Genomic DNA, 22,265 nt, shown 5'->3' with positions numbered 1-22,265 from the left:
TTGCTTTAGAACATCGACCATGTGACAGCACACCTGGTAGAAGCATGAGATGGAGTAGGCAAGGCGCCTGTCCAAGACGGAAAGAGAACAGTGAGACATTTCCAGGCAGTAATGGGCAGAAAACAGGAGGAGATGAACCCACAAGTGAAGGTTTTTGTTCTCTATTTTATGAAGTGTAAAGTCCATACCTGGTGTGGTGAACATAACAAGGAGATAAGAGAGGGTGCAAGAACATTATAAGAAATTCCATATGTTAAAAAATACAGTTCATAAATATGCAATCGCCACAAGAGTTGTTAAGAAAACAATAATGAAAATACCAACTAACCCAACAAAAACTTAAAAATACCCCACCACAAAACATTACAAAATATTGCTGTTGAGAGTCACCAATAAATATAAATGAATTGACTGTTAGGACTTATGTGCCTGCCTCTGGCATCTTGACTGCAGGGCTGGGTTGAAGGCCTGGCCAGTACCCAATCTCTGGTGCGTACGACCGAAGGCCATGTGTAGTAGGGGGTTGTCTGTCAGCAGTGGTTTGGGTGCAGGACCTGTCATGTAATTAGTGATGTAATATTCGTGGTCATAAGCAGTGCACATTGTGGCTGCAAGTTATAGTTAGTCTAGTAAACTATACCTGGTGAATTTCATGTTGTTTTTTAAACAATTTTTTATCTCATTTCAACACTTAACTATAGTGTCACTTTAAGCGTTACTTTTGAGTGAATTTCTGTTTTTTTACAAAAGCGGAGTTCTAATTATCATACCTAACTATATCATTACTTTAAGCTTCATTTTTCTAGATAGGTAGATAGATAGATAGACAGATAGACAGACAGACAGACAGCATTTAATCAGTTTTTTCGTTTCCTTTTTATTACTAGTTAACGGCATGCAAAATCTTGTTCATGCAGAGAAAAGTGCTGTGATACTTTTAGTCTGATAAAACAGTCAAATAAAAAGCACAACTCTCCCTTTGTTTAAGTAGAAGGTAAATCCCTAGTGTTAAAGGCTAGTTCCAGATTCACTCTTCCTAAACATATGGACAAACGATTTATGTCCAGGCCTGCTCCGTCAATACATTTTGGCTGCCCCTCTACTGTTCAATATGTGTCTTTTTCCCTTTTACATTTTACAGAAAGTTCCCACATCCTTGACATTTTGTACAACATATCTATTAGGCTCACATATGTCTGATTTTCAAAACATAAAACTGATATTAACATGCATATATTACACAAATTAGTGTAACAATAATCTGATACAAATGCATTGGCAGTTAATGACAAGAAACAATAGTATATGCTTAGTTGTGAGGACTAATTCAGTCCTTGTAAGCTAGGGCTAACATGCTCAAATTGTGAAAACTGGAGACTTTTACCTCTAATGTCCTCAGGCATACTCTGAAGTCAGCCTCAAACCCAAGCGCTAGGTACAGCCTTTCAGCACTTGACTCTCTTATGTCACAGGGCAGTCCAGGACTTATCAGAGAGGTGGTGTGTGTAGCCTTGGAGATCATTAGAGCATATCGAGACAATTAATAAAACATGATTCTCTTTGTGCTTTTACTTAAGAAATCTTAAATCTCTGTCTAAAACTAAATGTTTAACTTGAACTGCAGAAAGTAACATAATGCACACAATATTCAATGGTGGATAACTGGAGTAAAGAGCCTGACACTACTAGTTCTAGTCTGCTCCCAAGCTCCTGAGGGACAGACACTTTGTTGCAAGGTCCGTTTGAAATATAATACGTTTCCCCAGAGGTTTATGGGACACAGCTTACTTTCAAGGCAATTTTTTAAAAACATTTTTACTTTCTTTGTTTGTCCAGCCCCCTTCCTTACTGTAGATAGGCAGGCAATTCCTCTTGTTGCACTCTTAGTGCCTATAAGTCCCCGGCACCCGAACTACTAGCACATCAAACTGTTATAACATAATTAACAAAAAATAATACATATATATATTCTTCTCTGATGTCCCTTGTTCACTACTCTTGCCCCATGCAGTGCAGTGTGGTACAATGAAAGAGTGGGACTACAATACCCAATATGCACCACATATGGCACCCACCGGAACGCTACCATTATTTTGGCCTAACGGTGCGCGTGTAACCTTACACGCGCACTCTGTCTACATGAATGTGGGGGTGGCTGCACTATGTTGCCTGTGTAAGCACCGGGACAACCGCCTTGAACTGCGTTATGCAGCGAACGAGGCCACGCATCACGTGTGAGCGCATTCCTCGTCATTGCGTACATGGAAGCTCCGTGTCTCCATTGAGGACGAGAGAGGGGGCCCATCCAGACTCTGCTCCTGGATGAGCCCCCGTGTTTTAACCAATCATCGTTCATCGAGGAAGGGCGGGCCGGGCCACTCGCGGAAATGCCGGCCCGGACCTCAGCAGAAACTTGAATACTTAAATTAAGCACCTTTTCCCTCACAGCCACTGCAAGCAGGGGAGCTGAGCTAACAGTAGGTTGCGTGCAGGACAGGATCTTTGATGAAGTAAGTTTTTCTTTGCCCCTCGTGTCTGAGGATATACCCAAAGGCATACTTGTGGGCAATTTTTGTCTCCCGACCACTTGCTTAATAATATTTAGCCATTTTTTCTTCCTTATACTCAGTGTGTGACTACAAGGCCTCCCTCTCATGCCCCCGTAGGAGCAGGTGTCCTTTTTAAATTTGGGGGAGTGACCCTATCACCCCAAATACGAATATTGTATGCTGGGGGAGGAGCCAAGATGGCGATCGGAACAGTCGCATAAACGCCTCGCTCCGAGATCCCTTCCTCCCCGCCGCTTATCCTGTCTTTAATCCTGATCGGGGTGTTCCGAATTTGGTTACCTGGGAAGAGCCTTCACTTACCGTCTTCTTCCGGGGCTCTGGCGTGCAGTGGTTTCTGCGTTCTGCCCTTGTAACCTTGCTGGCCTTCCCGGCCCTGACGCCGGGGCCTCGAGTGCTGTGTCTGCCCGGAGGTGTTCGGAGTGCCGGCGGCCCGGAACCGCTGAAGAGACCCGATGGTGGGAGCCTGAGAGCCGCGAGCCGGAAGCGCCGGAGCGGACCCACCCCCGATGGTGGGCCACCCCGCATGCCTGATTGCCTGCCGGCCCGAAGAAGAGAAGCCGCGTTGTCCGGCACCCCTCGGGTGAGAAGCCCACTCCTGTTGATTGTCCCGCCTGGGATCCGGTGCAGGGCTCCCCCGAGTGTTGTGGGGAGCACGCCCGTTCTTCTGGTGACTCTCCTTTCTCCGCCGAGCGCCATCCGCCGCGGATCGGCTGTGTGTCCTGGGGCCTCCGGCACTCCTGGTGGGCTTGGAGGCGGATGCGACAATGGCGGCGGGCGATATGCACAAGATGGCGGATGGCCCCTCGGAGTGTCTTCCTCCTGGAGACAGGGACGTTGCGGCTTTTGCTCTCCCCAGACCTCGTTTGATTCGGGCGGCCCCTACACGGAGTGCTGTCTTGTTCGCCCTGGGTGCTCTGCGGATCGACCTGTCCTTGCACTGCCGGGACTTGGAGTTGCGGATCGCCGCCATGGTTGTTCAGCCATTTTGTGACGCGGTGTCGTCTCCCCGAGTTGGTATTGTTGAGACTTCTCCAGCTGCTGTGCTGGGAAATCCGGCTGGGTGTTCGATTCCATGGGATCAAGTGGACCCGGTGCCGATGCAGCAGTATTTCCTACATCCTGATTTCTTTGCTTTGTGCTGGACAGCCCGGACTTTGTGCTTGACCACGTGGATCTTTGGGTTACTTTTGCATTCTGACTGCTGCCGAGTTTTCCTGGCGGCTTTTTGTTCGCCGAGACGGTGTTCCGTGAAGATCCCACTTGCTTTCCCTGACTGGTATGGACCCACTGTATCAAGCTGTTTCCTGGCCGTGGCGGGGTCTGGCAGCTCTGCTTTTCATAGAAGTGGACAGGGGTGATCGTGCCTGGGTGCCTGCGGGACTTTTGTTTTGTTAATTGGCATCTCCGTGCCTCATCATTTGGACAGTTCCTGTCTTCATCCTTTATGTAGGCTTTTCTCAGTATCCTTTTTTTGACCTCGACTAGTGATCCGTTATTGCGGGTGGGGTGGTGTTCTGTATTTCGATCGCTGGCTCCCCTCCTCTCTTCTCTCCTCTCCTTCTCTTCCCTCTTTTTCCTCTCCTTTTATCCCTTTCTCTTTTTTTCCCTTCGTTATTATTCCCTTTCTCTTTCTTCTATATTTCGGGTGACTCTGGGCGACAGGCACGCTGTTTAGTGGGATAGGCCATAGCCATTACGGTGATGTAGGGTGGGGGGGATGTTTGTTATTTTAGTTTGTTTTCTTCTATGGTCCCTTCTTCGCTTTCTTTCTAGGGGGTGGGCTATGTCCCTTTGTTCTTTCTCCTTCGTTTCGTAAGTGTCTGCACTTTCTCCTTTTTCGGGGCGGGAGGGCGGTCTATGCGGTGACCCATTTACTTGTTTGCTACGATTTGTCCTTTATTTTTGAACCTTTGATGGGCATTGGATGTATCTGGGCTTTGCTCTACTGTGGTTATTTGATTGCGTAGGGGGCTGCATCCCTCTCGTCCCCCCCTCTTTTCTGAGTATGTTGCATGACACATGGGTAGATATGGCTTCTACCTCCTCTATATATCATAAAATGAAACCTTTCTTATCCTGGCGCTTACTGTGTAACGATTTCATTACACGTCTATCCTGTATTCATCCTACCGTACACATTGATGTTGTTCCCTTTTGACTCTCCTGATTTTGCGGCCGGCCCTTGTGGTTGTAGGCCTGCGCTTGTACTTATACCTGTTTCTCAATAAAGGTTTTAAAAAAAAAAAAAAAAAGAATATTGTATGCTATCACTTTAAATATTCATTCTGTTTACACAAGATAGTTGTGGACTTTGGTGTAAGCGTGAGCAACCCTACGTTGAGGGTCTGTATATGTGAATGAGACCACATGTGTGAGTTCACGTTCAAGTCACTCACCTTGACTGGTAATTGAACACAAAAAGATTTATGAGTGAGTTCATCTGGTTTGATATCACTGGTATCACTGAATGGCGTGCTGTCCTAGTGGTAATACCGTGACTGTCACTGCCCTTATTTGCTTGGGGACTGCACTATAAAGTTTCACTGCAGCGGTACGCCAACTATTGACTTTACAGCATAAATTACAACTTGTACTCTTGCACCATTTGTTTCCTACAGGTAATTCCCTCAGAAAGCAGCTGCAAGTATATGCCTTTTTTCAGAATTCTTTCACATGTAAATTGCATGCACACGTCATCCACGTCTTCGGGGGAAGTGACTTCATCACTACCCACCCTCACGAAAGCCCTGGACCTCATATAAGCCGTTAGGAAAGGGCTGAAATATGTGGGTGTTTCAGGGTCATAGGACCATCACATCCTTTAACCCTATACCCTTTTTAACCTTCCCTCCCACCCCATGAATAAAGGATACTTCTGGAGTGGGAGAGGAATTTTATCTTTAAAGTTACACCCTATACACCTAGTCTTCATAAGTGCTCCCTGAAACATGGTTGAGCCCACCCCGACCTTTAGGAGTTGGGGTGAACCCGATGATGAAGCATGTCACTACTAGAGTGAGTGAGGGTTATATAAAGAAAAGGGTCTCTTTCTCATCCATCCACAATAGTGGGTGTGCTGCCACCTGGCATACTGACCATCCCCCATCTCTTTACCTCTTCTACAGGAACCTTTCTGGTTCCAGAGGGGATACTACTGTGTTTTTCAGTTATTGGTTTGCCTACCCCTCTTAGCGTCAGGGGTAACCTGGGGTGATAGCAGTGGCTGGGGAGTATCACAAAGTGACTTTTCCAGCTTCTTTACAAGTTCCTAGACATGATGGTTAGAAAGGTTGACCAATCCATATATTTTCCCAATACTCCCCAATCATTGCAGCAAAGAAAAATTAATTTCTACAGGGTAGCACATGCTCCCCAATGTCATTGGCTGTGTTGCTGGCACACATATTGCCATATGTCCCCCCTCAGGCACTGAATACATCTACAGCAACAGGAAAAGTCCACACTTACGGCAGGTGCATGTAGAGTGCAATCCCCCCTGTATCATAACAGAACTTGTAACCAGAATCCCAGGCAGAATCCATGACTCCTTCATGTTCCGCAACAGTGGAATACAGAACCAACTGGCACAAGTTGAAATTACTATTTGGTAAGAGAATCACAAACTCAATGAATACAGTGCCAAGGATGGTGAGTGATGTGAGCTATTGGTTTCCCTTCTCATGCTCTTAAGGTGGCAGTACGTATGCGTTACGTGCCTGGCTACTCACACTGTATCTGACGCAAGAACACCAAGTGAGATACAATACAACAGGGCTAAAAGGACCACACCCTTAATCACGGAGAGGACCTTTGTCCTTGTCTGTACATCACCCATATCGAGCGTGACTCTGACTCTGATGATGCAGCAGGAGAGTACCCTTTCAGCAGAGGGACGTGTACGATGCACAGAGATAACAAACAACTATTTCCAAGGTAATTGATTACATAACATCATAAAAATGAAACACCACACCGTGGGTAGTGCTTGGCACACAACTGAGTGACCACCTTTTTTATCAGGTCACTACCACATCATAGCAAACAGGAAATTAACAGGGCGAACAATGTGCTTGATAAACAAAGGCAACCCATCTCACTGAGTTGCTAGGGAGCCACTTCTTGCTTTTACTTGGGTTGGATGTTTTCTCTATAGCACTGGGTCATGGGACTGATGCCATGTCAGTGTCAGAGGGATTGCAACATGTACGCCTGGTTGAGCATGGCTCTTGGACGGAAGAGCCACTGAGACTGGAGCCACCTCACTGTCAGCTGGTGTGGGGATGTTGGGGATGCACAGGTAGTGGGTCTGTATGTTCTCCAAAACAGTTGTGACCTGCACCAGACCACGATTGACATCCTGGCAGCAGTGTGCCATGTCAGTCTGTATATTAACAGTATGTCATGCCAGGTTTGATGTTGCGGCTGCCAGCTGCTTAATTGACCTGGTGAAGGTGTCAAAGCGGGCCAGGTACTGCCTGTGCCACAGCAGCTGGGCATGGTGCTTCCATTCCCCATGTGACTGTCCTCAAAATTGGGCAGTGGGGAGAGGCTGCCTTTCCTGCTTTTTGGTGTTGTTGCGATGGACTGAGAAGATGGTGGACCTCACTGCCAGTAGCCCTTCGGCTGCCACGGGTCCTGACTGGTCCATGCTGTGATCTGTGGAAACACATTTTTATGATTTTTCTAATTAACTGGTTAATGTTTTTGCCACAATGTTGTTGTGACACTGCTACATGTGTTTGTAACATGTTTGTGTTGTACACATATATGTGGTGTGGTCATCAACATGCATGCTAATGATGTGCACTACAACTCCCATGATGCTTTGCTTGGGTGGGTCATACACCTCAATGGAGTAATTCATGCTGTGATGTATGATATGTGGATTGTCTAATGTTATGTTATGGCTGGTACATAAATTCGATGATGACTTACCCTGAAAGGTGCCTGCTAGGAGTTAGCTAATCAGGGTCATGAAGCAAGGTGGGTGGCTATTGGTGGTCGTAATAGATAACAGAGAGGCAACCTCAAAACTTATTGGTGGGAAATAGGACATGATGCAGTTGAAGCTGACCATTAGGAACCTTGATTGCATGGGTTTCTCCTAGTGAACCCAATGGGAGTTTTAGGAACACATGTTTGGGCTATGTAGGCATCCGGGCCTATTTGTGAGCCAGTATCTACTCAATGCCCTAGTGGTGGATGATTCTCTCGGAGTCCTTTAATGAGTATATAGACTAACAAGGTTTGTCTAATAGAGGGAGGCATGATGGGAGCAGGTCTGCATAGAACATTAGACTTCTTATGGATCTTATGTGGATTAAAGGCTTCAAATGTCCTATAGGGAATGAGAACTACCAACTGACATAAACAAGCATTTACAATGCAACGGTCTTGGCATTGCAAAAGTTAGAGCTATTAGCATTGTTACTGGCCAGAACTCTGCATCAGGGTCTGCCGCTCTAACCAATGAGCCACACTCCTCCACACCAAGGCCAAATGTGTTTCATAAAACGTGGAGAGAAAATATGAACCATTTGAACACTCTATACCTATGGCTATTGGTCTGCTCAAGAGTTTCTCTCCCACATACATCTACTAGAATAGTAAACCATCTGAAATTAATTTCTGATTTTCTCAGAGAGGTCCATCAGACAACGCAACTTGCAAGTTTACAAGGCAATTGAATAGGGAGACGAAATAGGTGATTTAGTCTAGGTAAGTCGAAACAGCTATAAGAGAATATGAAATAAAGATTTTTACGGGAAAATCTAGGTTTTTTACTTATGAGATTCGGGTTACAAAAAAATGCATTAAGGAGCTGTTTGCTGTGATCAATAAGCTGTTCTCTATTATCAGTGGGTCTATGAATCCCCAGTCGCAAATGATGAGTAATCAGCTGGCAAACTTCTTCCAAAGCAAAACTGAGGATATTTATCAGGAGATGGAGATTTTGAATAAAAGTGCTGGTGAAACTCAGAGTACTCGGCGAGAGGAGCTGGGTGCGCAAGGACAGGCGGTGAGAGGAGCTGGGTGCGCAAGGTCAGGCGGTGAGAGGAGCTGGGTGCGCAAGGACAGGCGGTGAGAGGAGCTCGGTGCGCAGGGACAGGCAGTGAGCGGAGCTGGGAGGGCAGGGACAGGCAGTGAGAGGTGCTTGCTCAGCTTTGGACTTTGGCATACGGCACCAGTCCGTAACCTCTGAGCAGCAGTGTGCGCCACACACGAAAACTGCTCTCTGTTGTCTTCTGCTCGTTCATCCCAGGGTTTGAGTGGTCCGAAAAACCTCCCAAACATTAATATAAACCGTAGTAAAGTAATTAGTCTTTACACCAGCAGCAAGAACTAACGACTACTGCATACAGTGCTGTAACACATCCGCCATAAAGCCCCTTAGAGCAACCTCAATGAACAGTTAATGTACTTTTCATCATGTATCGTATCTTGCTATAAAGCTAAATTTGAAACATGACGGAAGCATTAGAACACCTACAGGGCCGAACATTAGTATTAAAATAAAAATCAAAAACATCTACACGGCACAGATTGCAATGACCCTCACAAATTGGAGTCTGCCGTGACCGGAGTTCTCCCTCCCCCACTCCCCCCAACGCCCCCTTCCATCCTCTGCTTGAGCAAACTGCAGAGACCAGCTTGCAGAATACAGACTTTTACCACTTTCCCAAATGTATGGACAATTAAAGAAGTTTGCCTTAAGTTTGTGACCGCCGTTGCTGTTCAAATCTATATATTTCACTTGCACATTCAGGCATCAGACTACGGAATTAAGAAACCCAAAAATTCTTTATTTTGACTCTCCCCAAATTGCCTCCGCGTCAATAGAAGTCAATGGGAGAAATAGATTCTACCTTTCAGTTTTTTTAAATCTTCCAATTTCCTCTTCTAAAATGTTGGCACGTACGCTCTGGCTAGGCCAGACACGGCGACCTGTTACAACATCCGTGCAGATATCTCTGCGCCTACCGTGCTGTGTCAAATATAAATCAGTGCGCTGCCATTTGTGATAAAAGCTTCTTTAAAGTTTGGTGATGCGACGTCGGATGGCGCTTGAAAATGTCAGGTTTGTCCTGAGCTAAGGCTGCAAACCGCACATTAATGGCGAAAAGTATCCAAACAATTGTACGCCGTAATTAACCTTAGCATGTGTGAGGCTTTCAGATACAGAAACATGCGTGCGTTTCTCATTGAATAAGCTGGTTACAAGATCTGAGACAAATTACGGACAGAGAAGCAGCACCACGTGGCCTCAAGACCTGACCAATGTAAAAAGAATTGTTAGCGTTGATAAAGTCCATAATCTTGCTAGCATTATGAGTTCTGACGAAGATTGTGAAAGAACTTGCGGCAGTGAAAAACAAGAAGCGGAAAAACGGAAGTCAGGCAAGGTCGCCTGTGACGGAGGCGGGGCCGCGTCCGGACCGGAAGAGGAGGCAGGCAGAGTCCATGCGTCTCGCGCCCGGGGCTCCTGTGAGCGGTAGAGAGCCCCGGGTCCGCGCCAGCAGCAGGTTGTGCGCCGCGTGCGGAGAGCAGAGTCCCCCGAGATTGGCCAGGTAAGTTCAAAAGGGCTGGGGGGGCTTGGTGCACTCGTGTGTGTATGCTCGTGTGTGTATGTATGTGTGCGATGGTGACGGCGGAGGGGGGGCCTTGGTGCACTTGTGTGTGTGTATGTGTGTGTGTGGGGGGTGTCTGTATGTATGTATGTGCGTGCGTGCATGGGCGCTTGTGTCTGTGTGTATGCGCATGCGTGTGTGGTGTTTCGTGTGGTGATTCGAGCTTCCCAGGAGACAGCGCCTGGCCACAGCGCGCGTTCGCGTGCGCGTGGCAGTTTCAAATCGCCATGCGCGTGGCCAGGATTGTCTCCTGGGAAGCAGACACGGCCACAATAGGGTTCTCGGCGGAGACGCGCTTCCGCGCGTTCAGCCGAGCCCTAAAAAGTGCATAAATATTGTAAATAGAAACAGGTGTGTGTGTGATTGTTTGTTACCAAGCATTTATGAATGAATCACATGAGGGTCTGTAAGTGAATAAGTGTGGGCAGATGTATGAATATGTGTATAGCAACACAATGTCTCGCCTCAACCATCTTACCCACTTACTACACTTACAGTTGGCTTTCCTCACTCAAATCAATCACTCTTTTACACACTAGTGAGAATGTTTTTATGTATTTGTGTATGAGTAAGTGTCAGAATTTGTGTGCGTAATTGTGTGAAACTTGGAGATGGTGAATTTGTAGGTCACTGAATGTGTTTGGGAGTGAGATTTCATTCATTCAACTCACTCCCTTTACTCGCTGTACTTACCCCGTATGTTAAGATCTAGGGACAAGGATCTACAGACCGTTCCCCCTATCTGTGCCTCTAGATGTGGTGGCAGAGAGCTTTCTTTCACTGCCCCTACAGCGTGGAATCAACATCCACTCCATCTCTGATTTTGCCAAGTTTAAGAAATTGTTGAAAACCTGGCTTTTCTAAGTTCTGGATGTTGGTTATGTGCATGCTGAGCGCTGAGTTATACATCCGGATATAATTTGCTGTCCTTTACTAAGTGGAAATAACACTGAACACACTCAACCACTCACTACTCACAAATTCAGCCACACGCATAGATACAAACACCAACGACTATAATCTATGTACTTTAAATGTATGTAGTTCCTTTTCATAACTTTGGGCATGATCTATATCTTGGCAGATGGATTACTCTGTGTAACAATGGTGATAGATATCCCATGCCTGACGAAATATAAATCCCATTATATCCTTTGGGATTCATATTTCTCAGACAGGATATCTGTCACTGTTGTGACGGAGTAACCCGTCTGCCAAAATTTAAATCAGACCCTTTGTCCTCAAATTTATTAATAAATTCACTGCACTTCGGAAAACATACAATAAATGCAGAACTACACATATTTTAGCAAACTTTATTCTAAAAACTAGTCCTGTGTAAAAAACTATCACTTTCAAAAGTATTAAAACTGTGCCAATTTGCATCAAAATTGTGTCTAATTTGTGATAGGTGGGAGGTCAAAACATCATACCAGAGCAATTTGTCTAGAAAACAGTTTATCACCATCCGGTACAATTCATAAAATTCATTCTTTACACTGCTAGCTCTGTAGGCTGAATGTTGTGCAGAACTGCTAACATCGCTTTGACTACAGACTGGACCAACTCAGCTTTTCATCCTTCAGAGGTCACAATATTTAAATGCTGGTTCAGTAATAATGAAATAGTTTAATTTTAGTTCAAAATAAATTGCCGAAACATGTTGACCCTGAGATTTTCCTGATCAAGTAAAATTCGGCAAACCGGTTAATTAATGGAAAGGACTCAGCTACATCTTATCTCTAAGTACCAAAGCCAGAGCACAGTCGGCAAATAAATCATGTGAAGACCTTTTCACTTTCTTTCACTTTCCTTCCATCAAACTATCTACCTGGTGTTTCCCCATCTCGCTTTTTACACCTCTGGCTCACTCTATTATCCTTTCTGCCTCTTCCCCACTTTCTGTTATTTCCTCGGGTTGTCCTCTTAGGTTTCAAGCTTCCCTTTTTTCTCTCTTTAGTTGTTCCCTTGTTTTCTCTTTCCTACATCTCTCCCTTCATTTGTTTATATTCACATTGTTTCATTCCCTGTGCCCCACTACCTCTATCTTGCACTCTGCCTTTCACTCTTTCTTTCTTTCTTTCTTTCTTTCTTTCTTTCTTTCTTTCTTTCTTTCTTTCTTTCTTTCTTTCTTTCTTTCTTCTTCTGTCTTTCTTGCTCTCTCCCTCTCACAAACTTAGTAATCAGACCCTTGTACCCAATAACTTGATGCATGAGTTGCTTGTATTGAGTCAGCGAAATAAGAATATTTTCTCTACCTGCAACCAGTGACGGCGCCTCTGCTATGGTGGAGAAGCTTCACCCCACCCCGCCGGCAGTCGTAAAACTTTAAAAATAAAACGGGTTTATTATCATTTTTGTTTTTCAATTTCTAAGGACCTGCCAGAGCCTTGGGGGTGGGAACATCGCGGAGGCAGTTACTAGGGGGAGAGGTGGACACTGCTATCAGTGCATGTCCGTTTTGCCAGTCGTCTCAGGTCGGCCAAACCGACATGCGCACTGAGCTGTCTCCAACCCGAGCTGCGTTGCCAGGTTGGAGACAGCAATCACAGGCTCACAGTCTCTCTCTGGGAGCACAAATCCAGGGCACTCAGGCCAATCCTGATGCTGATTTCATGGTACCAGCAGCTTTCATGCGGCAGCAACACAAGAGCAGAGTCAGGATTAGCAGCAGGGGAGTTTGTGCTGCAGAGAGGACTTGGAGCAGGATAGTGGTGGGTACTTGGTAAGTTCTTTTTTCATGTTTTCTTTGTCATCCATCACCCCCATTCCCCACTACTATGCTTGCACACCAGCCGCTACTGCCTGCAACAAAATATGCTCATTCACTGCTCTTCCCTGAAGTTCACATTATTCCCTGAAGGTACCACTCAATGTAGGAATTCAGGACCCATATTCATTGTCCTCACCAACATATGCCCAACCAACAGCAGCCCCCCATTACCCTAACCTCCTCCCATCCATGCACTTTCTGGTTCAATTATTTTGCCACACATGCCACTTATCCACTCTACTCCCTGGTCTATTCAATGGGAATGTGGCCAAATTGCACCCTCTGCCTTCACAGGTGCCAGAGTCCTTCCTTTCTTCCTCCCCTTCATTAATCTTGTGCACACAATTAATTATCCAAGCCCCCATGCTACAAAGTGTAGGGGCCATAGCATTTGGCATATTGAATTGTGGAAAAATAAATAGCCAGAAGTACTTACTACATTTTCCATTGCTTCACCCAGGAGGGGCTTAAAGAATGATGTGATACTTTAGGAGAGGGATTCAGGGGAGGCAGAAGTTATGGCTTCTTGGCTCACGTTTGCCTGGAAGATGGAAATTAACTGAGTCAGAGCCAGTCTTCTGGCTACAGCCAGGTCCATCTTTCAGTGTCTTCACATGTCCATGACCAATTAACTAAAGTGGCAGGAAACTATGGGGCATATTTACAAAATAGTGGTGAAGCGTGTCGTTAAGCCAAGAAGGCTAACAACATGCTTCGTCACTTTAGAAACGCAGGGCTACACCATATTTACTACAATATGGTGCAGCCCTGCGTTCCCCCTTTGCTGGTGCTAACTTTAGCTGCCTAGCGCCAACACAAGCACCCTTGCATCATAGAAAATTACGTTGCGGTGGCGATAGGGGCTTGTAAATATGCCCTTATATGTTGGTAATTTGTTCATGAAAAACCAGACACATCTCTCACTTAGGGCCTGATTCAGAGTTTGACAAGTGGCCCACCTTCCATCAGGGTGATAGAGGTTATTACCACTGCCACCAATGGTTGATCTACCAATTACAATATTTAGAGACCTTCACTGGCCCGGCGGCTCAGCAGACCTTTTTGTTTTCAACAACAATCGACCAAATTCGGGGCTTGTTTTTGTAAAACCAAACACTAATGACTCAAGGATGTAGTGGTCATTTTAATTTTTTTCTGTTCACGAGCACCAGCCTTTGCCCACCAGTCCTAAACAGAAAAAAATACATCAGACCATCCATTCTAAAGATGGCCAGTCAGTCTGATGTACTCCCATCAATGGCCTCCATCAGGTCATTAGTGTAGGGCTTCCATCAGTTGAGCCAGCAGGGCACTGCCATCGGAAACATGATTGTCAACTTGGTTTTAAATAGAGCGTGTGGATGGTCAGGTTGGTAGGCAGGGCACTCTGCCATATTTGTGACGGAGTACACTTTCTGCTAAACTCTAACTCAGGACCTTAATTGTGTTCAAATGTCTTTTTCACACACATACATATACATTATGGGCCCTCAACACAAATTGTATTTTTCAATTGTTTAGACTACAATAGTCCTACTAAACTACTACAAAATGCTATTCCGAAACCTACAAGTGTAACTCTCCACCTCTCCTTTCTTTTCTATGGGGAGAAAACATGTAATTTTTTTGCTTTGTAGCAAATGTGGTATAGACCAGGGGAGTGGCGGAAAACTGCTTATGTACTATTAAATTGGGGGGGGGGAGGGAGTAAGGAGGGAATGTAGGAAGGGTTAAAGATGGTATTTAGGGAGGGATATCCACCCAGCCACAAAAGAAAGCCCATTGCTATTTTCAAACTGTACTTTTAAAGTTACCTCACCCCAAAAGGGAACTCAAATAGCTGTAGGGCAAATCACACATGGCCACCCACTGGTACTGCAACACCCTCCCTTAGAAAATAAAGGTAGTAGGGACTTACAATAAAATCCCATAGGAAATAATGTTAAATTAAATGAATTTATTTAAAATAGTGTATGCCTAGATATAAAAAATATATTTTAATAGCAAATAAATCTAAAAACAAAAGTTTATTTAATTATTGAGCACCTGATTCACAAGCGCATCCGCACTGGTGGCAGAGGCTCTGCATTTGTAGGGTAGTATCCACACTTAGGGCGGAATGTCCAGAATGAGAATCGGGCCCAAATTGTTTAACAACCTTTATTAAATTGTATAAATGTATGCAACATTAACTTTTAATATTTAATCAAAAATAACAAGCATTGGAAATGCAATCGGGCTCGGATTTATTTGAGTTTGAGCTAATGGCTTTGTAAATGGCAATGTGTTTTCGCCATGTGTTATGGAGTGTGTGCATGTGGTGTGTAGTGGAATTATGTGAGTTAGATTGGAAGTGCAGCAATGGTGGCATGCTGTGCTTTACATGAATATGTTTAAAAGTAAAGTGTACCATACTGACATTGCTACAATAGTTAATTGTGGATGCGTTAACAATTGATGCATGCACTGATGGCTGGTGGTGTGTTTGTGACTGCCTGTAGAAATTGTGCACTGATGGCTGGTGGTGTGTGTGCTTGGTAAAAGACTGCACTGCCGCCTGGAGGTGTGTGTGCCTGGTGGAAGGGTGCACTGACGGCTGGTGGGTGTGTGGTTGGTAAAAGCGTGCACAGATGGCTGATGGTGAGTGCGCCTTGTAAAAGAATGCACTGACGGCTGGTGTTGTACGCCTGGTGGTGTTTGTGGTTTGTGAAAGCGTGCATTGATGGCTGGTGGTGTTTGGCCCTGGTGAAAGCGTGCACTGACGGCTGGTGGTGTGTTGTTGTGTGTGTGGTTGTGTGTGTAGTGGTGAGTGTGTGGTGGTGAGTCTGTGGGGGTGAGTGTGTGGTAGTGAGTGTGTTACACCAATGTGGCGCACTGGTGCCACTGCACCTGCTCCACCAATGGTAGCTACGCCTACGCCACACTGGTACCACTGCACCTGCTGCACCAAATATACTTACACCACACCGGTACCACTGCACATGCTGCACCAATGATAGCTACGCTACACTGGTGCCACTGCACCTGCTGGACAATCATAGCTAAGTAACACTGATAACACTGCACCTGCTACACAACACCATCTACCACACACTGGTGCCACTGCACCTGCTGCACAATCATAGCTAAGCAACACTACCACTGCAACTGCTCCACCAAATATACTTACACCACACGGGTGCCACAGCACCTGCTGCACAATTGTAGCTATGCCACACTGGTGCCACTGCACCTGCTGCACAATGGTAGCTACGCCACACTGGTGGCACTACACCTGCTGCGCAATAATAGCTAAGTAACACTGATAACACCTCACCTGCTCCACGAATGGTAACTACGCCACACACTGGTGCCACTGCACCTGCTGCACAACCATAGCTAAGCAACACTACCACTGCACCTGCTCCACCAATGGTAGCTACCACTCACCGGTACCACTGCACATGCTGCACCAATGATAGCTATGCCACACTGGTGCCACTGCACCTGCTGCACAATCATAGCTAAGTAACACTGATAACACTACACCTGCTACACAACGCCATCTACTACACACTGGTGCCACTGCACCTGCTGCACAATAATAGCAAAGCAACACTACCACTGCAACTGCTCCACCTATGGTAGCTACCACACACTGGTACCACTGCACCTGCTGCACTAAACTGGTACCACAGCACCTGCTCCACCAATGGTAGCTACGCCTATGCCACACTGGTAACACTGCACCTGCTCCACCAAATATACTTACACCACACCGGTACCACTGCACATGCTGCACCAATGATAGCTACGCCACACTGGTGCCACTACACCTGCTGCACAATCATAGCTAAGTAACACTGATAACACAGCACCTGCTACACAACGCCATCTACCACACACTGGTGCCACTGCACCTGCTGCACAATCCTAGCTAAGCAACACTACCACTGCACCTGCTCCACCAATGGTAGCTACCACTCACCGGTACCACTGCACATGCTGCACCAATGATAGCTACGCTACACTGGTGCCACTGCACCTGCTGCACAATCATAGCTAAGCAACACTACCACTGTACCTGCTCCACCAATGGTAGCTACCACTCACCGGTACCACTGCACATGCAGCACCAATGATAGCTATGCCACACTGGTGCCACTGCACCTGCTGCACAATTATAGCTAAGTTACACTGATAACACTACACCTGCTACACAACGCCATCTACCACACACTGGTGCCACTGCACCTGCTGCACAATCATAGCTAAGCAACACTACCACTGCAACTGCTCCACCTATGGTGCTATGCCACACTGGTGCCACTGCACCTACTGCACAATGGTAGCTAGGCCACACTGGTGGTACTACACCTGCTGCGCAATAATAGCTAAGTAACACTGATAACACCTCACCTGCTCCACGAATGGTAACTACGCCACACACTGGTGCCACTGCACCTGCTGCACAATCATAGCTAAGCAACAATACCACTGCACCTGCTCCACCTATGGTAGCTAGCACACACTGGTGCCACTGCACCTGCTGCACAATCATAGCTAAGCAACACTACCACTGCACCTGCTCCACCAATGGTAGCTACCACTCACCGGTACCACTGCACATGCAGTACCAATGATAGCTACGCCACACTGGTGCCACTGCACCAGCTGCACAATCATAGCGAAGTAACACTGATAACACTACACCTGCTACACACACTGGTGCCACTGCACCTGCTGCACAATCATAGCTAAGCAACACTACCACTGCAACTGCTCCACCTATGGTGCTATGCCACACTGGTGCCACTGCACCTACTGCACAATGGTAGCTAGGCCACACTGGTGGTACTACACCTGCTGCGCAACAATAGCTAAGCAACACTGATAACACCTCACCTGCTCCACGATTGGTAACTACGCCACACACTGGTGCCACTGCACCTGCTGCACAATCATAGCTAAGCAACAATACCACTGCACCTGCTCCACCTATGGTAGCTACCACACACTGGTGCCACTGCACCTGTTGCACAATCATAGCTAAGCAACACCACCACTGCACCTGCTCCACCAATGGTAGCTACCACTCACCGGTACCACTGCACATGCAGCACCAATGATAGCTACGCCACACTGGTGCCACTGCACCAGCTGCACAATCATAGCGAAGTAACACTGATAACACTACACCTGCTACACAACGCCATCTACCACACACTGGTGCCACTGCACCTGCTGCACAATCATAGCTAAGCAACACTACCACTGCAACTGCTCCACCTATGGTGCTATGCCACACTGGTGCCACTGCACCTACTGCACAATGGTAGCTACGCCACACTGGTGGTACTACACCAGCTGCGCAATCATAGCTAAGTAACACTGATAACCCCTCACCTGCTCCACGAATGGTAACTACGCCACACACTGGTGCCACTGCACCTGCTGCACAATCATAGCTAAGCAACACTACCACTGCACCTGCTCCACCAATGGTAGCTACCACTCACCGGTACCACTGCACATGCTGCACCAATGATAGCTAAGCCACGCTGGTGCCACTGCACCTGCTGCACAATCATAGCTAAGTAACACTGATAACACTACACCTGCTACACAACGCCATCTACCACACACTGGTGCCACTGCACCTGCTGCACAATCATAGCTAAGCAACACTACCACTGCAACTGCTCCACCTATGGTGCTATGCCACACTGGTGCCACTGCACCTACTGCACAATGGTAGCTAGGCCATACTGGTGGTACTACACCTGCTGCGCAATAATAGCTAAGTAACACTGATAACACCTCACCTGCTCCACGAATGGTAACTACGCCACACACTGGTGCCACTGCACCTGCTGCACAATCATAGCTAAGCAACACTACCACTGCAACTGCTCCACCTATGGTGCTATGCCACACTGGTGCCACTGCACCTACTGCACAATGGTAGCTACGCCACACTGGTGGTACTACACCTGCTGCGCAATCATAGCTAAGTAACACTGATAACACCTCACCTGCTCCACGAATGGTAACTACGCCACACACTGGTGCCACTGCACCTGCTGCACAATCATAGCTAAGCAACACTACCACTGCACCTACTCCACCAATGGTAGCTACCACTCACCGGTACCACTGCACATGCGGCACCAATGATAGCTACGCCACACTGGTGCCACTGCACCTGCTGCACAATCATAGCTAAGTAACACTGATAACACTACACCTGCTACACAACGCCATCTACCACACACTGGTGCCACTGCACCTGCTGCACAATCATAGCTAAGCAACACTACCACTGCAACTGCTCCATCTATGGTGCTATGCCACACTGGTGCCACTGCACCTACTGCACAATGGTAGCTAGGCCACACTGGTGGTACTACACATGCTGCACAATAATAGCTAAGTAACACTGATAACACCTCACCTGCTCCACGAATGGTAACTACGCCACACACTGGTGCCACTGCACCTGCTGCACAATCATAGCTAAGCAACAATACCACTGCACCTGCTCCACCTATGGTAGCTACCACACACTGGTGCCACTGCACCTACTGCACAATGGTAGCTACGCAACACTGGTGGTACTACACCTGCTGCGCAATCATAGCTAAGTAACACTGATAACACCTCACCTGCTCCACGAATGGTAACTACGCCACACACTGGTGCAACTGCACCTGCTGCACAATCATAGCTAAGTAACACTGATAACACTGCACCTGCTACACAACGCCATCTACCACACACTGGTGCCACTGCACCTGAGCTAAGCAACACTACCACTGCAACTGCTCCACCTATGGTAGCTACCACACACTGGTACCACTTCACCTGCTGCACTAATGATAGCTACACCACACTGGTGCCACTGAACCTGCTGCACAATGGTAGCTACCACACACTGGTACTACTGCACCTGCTGCACTCATAATAGCTACACCACACTGGTGCCACTGCCCCTGCTCCACTAATGATAGCTACACCACACTGGTGCCACTGCACCTGCTGCACAACTGAAGCCACCGTCTATATAAACACAGCTGTAGTCAGTAAAGAAAACCAGATCTGCATGAAAAAAGGAAACGCGAGACACAGAACAACCACGAACGCGCGCCACACACTGCAGACTGGTGAACGCGCCCCGACCATCTGGATTCTATTACGGCGGCACCCTGACAGCTCCTAATTGAAATTTATAACACTCCCCTGCGCGCGTAACCACACAGAATATGGCGGAAGTGCCCTAAATGATTTACACATGGCCTATTGCGTGAAGGCTACTAGAAAGACAGCACAGCGAAGACGAATCACTATGCAGATGGCAAAAAACAGGACTGAAAAAGCTCGCGCACTGAGGAATTTTTCCTGCACGATTCAAAAGCCCTTAACAAAAGGAGCTCGGAGCTCCGCCACCTGCTGACGCTGGGGGGGCGTAGGCCGAGCCCTAATAAAATGACTTTTAATTTACATGTTTTACTTTAGGTGTGAATTTATTTTTAATTTACGCTTAAGAAAAATAATGTGTATATCATTTAATATATTTCATTGGCTTCAGGAGTTAATTCAAACTTTCATTATTACTGCTGTAGCATTTTCTATTTTATTCTACTTTCAAAATAAATATATAAAGTTAATTTACGTTAATATTTAACATAAAAATATTTTCACCATTTTGTTTTTTAATTTAATTAAACCTTTCTACTTTTCCCTATACTTTACAATAGGAAGACTTCGCCATCAGGGTGGAGATTTCCCTATAGTACATTATAGGGAAAATGTTGAAAGTTTATTAAACTTTCTAATAAACTATTAAACTTTTTTATGTTAAAATAATGGTCTTATTATTACTTGACGATTCTGAAATTATAAAAACACATCAGTTGAACCAGCATGAAAAAGGAGGCTTTTGAAGTATTGCTAAAGGCAGCAGAATGTGCACTACTGTATGTGACTTCGGAGGGTTGGAAAAGCATTGAATGCACGTTCTAGAGAAAGCAGAAGACATTTTCCTGCTAGGTACCGTATTTACTAATCTTCCCTTAATCTAACTCTGCAATCACAAAAGCAGGCATATGTTGACATGTTTAGTTTGGACTGTAGTGACTTTGATTACTTATCACTAGAATAGCATTGTCTTTGATTACACAGAATCTAACGGTATTTCTTTGCAAGTAGCGAAACATAAACTTTATTAAATCTTGTGTGGCACTACTAGATGGATATACACACACATTTGACTCCGTTTTTAAGCACATGATTCACTGCATCATCTCACTTTCAGCAGCACCTTTGCCTGTACTGTTTGTAAGTATTTATTATTTACAGACTATAAAACAGCCAAAGCATAAATATTGTTGTGGGGCTACTTTTTCTAACATGAATAATTCTTGTGATTAATATCCCGATGTACTCAATTTAAAAGCCCCCGTGCGAGGCACATGACTAGATTTATTCAATTTCAAAATGAATCCAAATGAATCCAGTTTTTGTCATTCTTTCTGTAATTTCCTAAGTTAGAACACGGAGTTGCCCTATTGTTTAAATTTTTAGCATGATTCCTCAGCATCTCATTGGAGGGTGAGGAGCTTCTGGGGGCAATGGGCAAGTAAACTACTACTTCTCTTCCCAGAATGCCCCGGCCTCACCTGGAGTATACATCTGGCTGTGTTTTCCCTGTCTATGGGATAATTTGGTTGCAATGCAATTGTTTTAGTTTACTCATTGGGCTGTCCTGACAAATTTTGGACTTAAATACGTTGGCTCTCTAGTTGCTAATGCACTACATACTGAACAATATTTATTTATGATAAACATTCCCGGCTATTGCTAACAAAAGTATGGTATCCTTATACAAGCTTCTAGTGCTAATCACATCTCTGATCTCCTACAAGTCTGGGAGATTCAAATGTTGGCTCAATGACTTTCTATGTTATTCTTTTTTTGTAAAAAAAAAAAGGGGGTTCCTTAGATTTTGTATCAGCTTTAATTACTATTTATATACGTTTTCATAGGGCTATTTTGTTTTTATTTGTAGGGTATCTTAGAAAAGAATAAGGAACCATCTGTTTTTGATCACCATTTATTGCGTCCCTTCCCCCTACCTAAACAAAGACCATATAAAGCCTACCAGAACAAAACATAAATTGAAGTCGAAGATTAAATGTGAACCTAATACCATGTTTAATCCGCATTTCAGTGTGTGTGTTGTTTAGAAATGTCATAACATGTTGTATTTAAAATAAATAAAGATTCAAGCATGAAACTCGAGAGCTATTTTCATAG

The sequence above is a fragment of the Lissotriton helveticus genome, chromosome 8 (assembly GCF_964261635.1).
Source record: "Lissotriton helveticus chromosome 8, aLisHel1.1, whole genome shotgun sequence".
NCBI classification, from domain to species: domain Eukaryota; kingdom Metazoa; phylum Chordata; class Amphibia; order Caudata; family Salamandridae; genus Lissotriton; species Lissotriton helveticus.
This window is presented reverse-complemented; position numbering follows the sequence as displayed.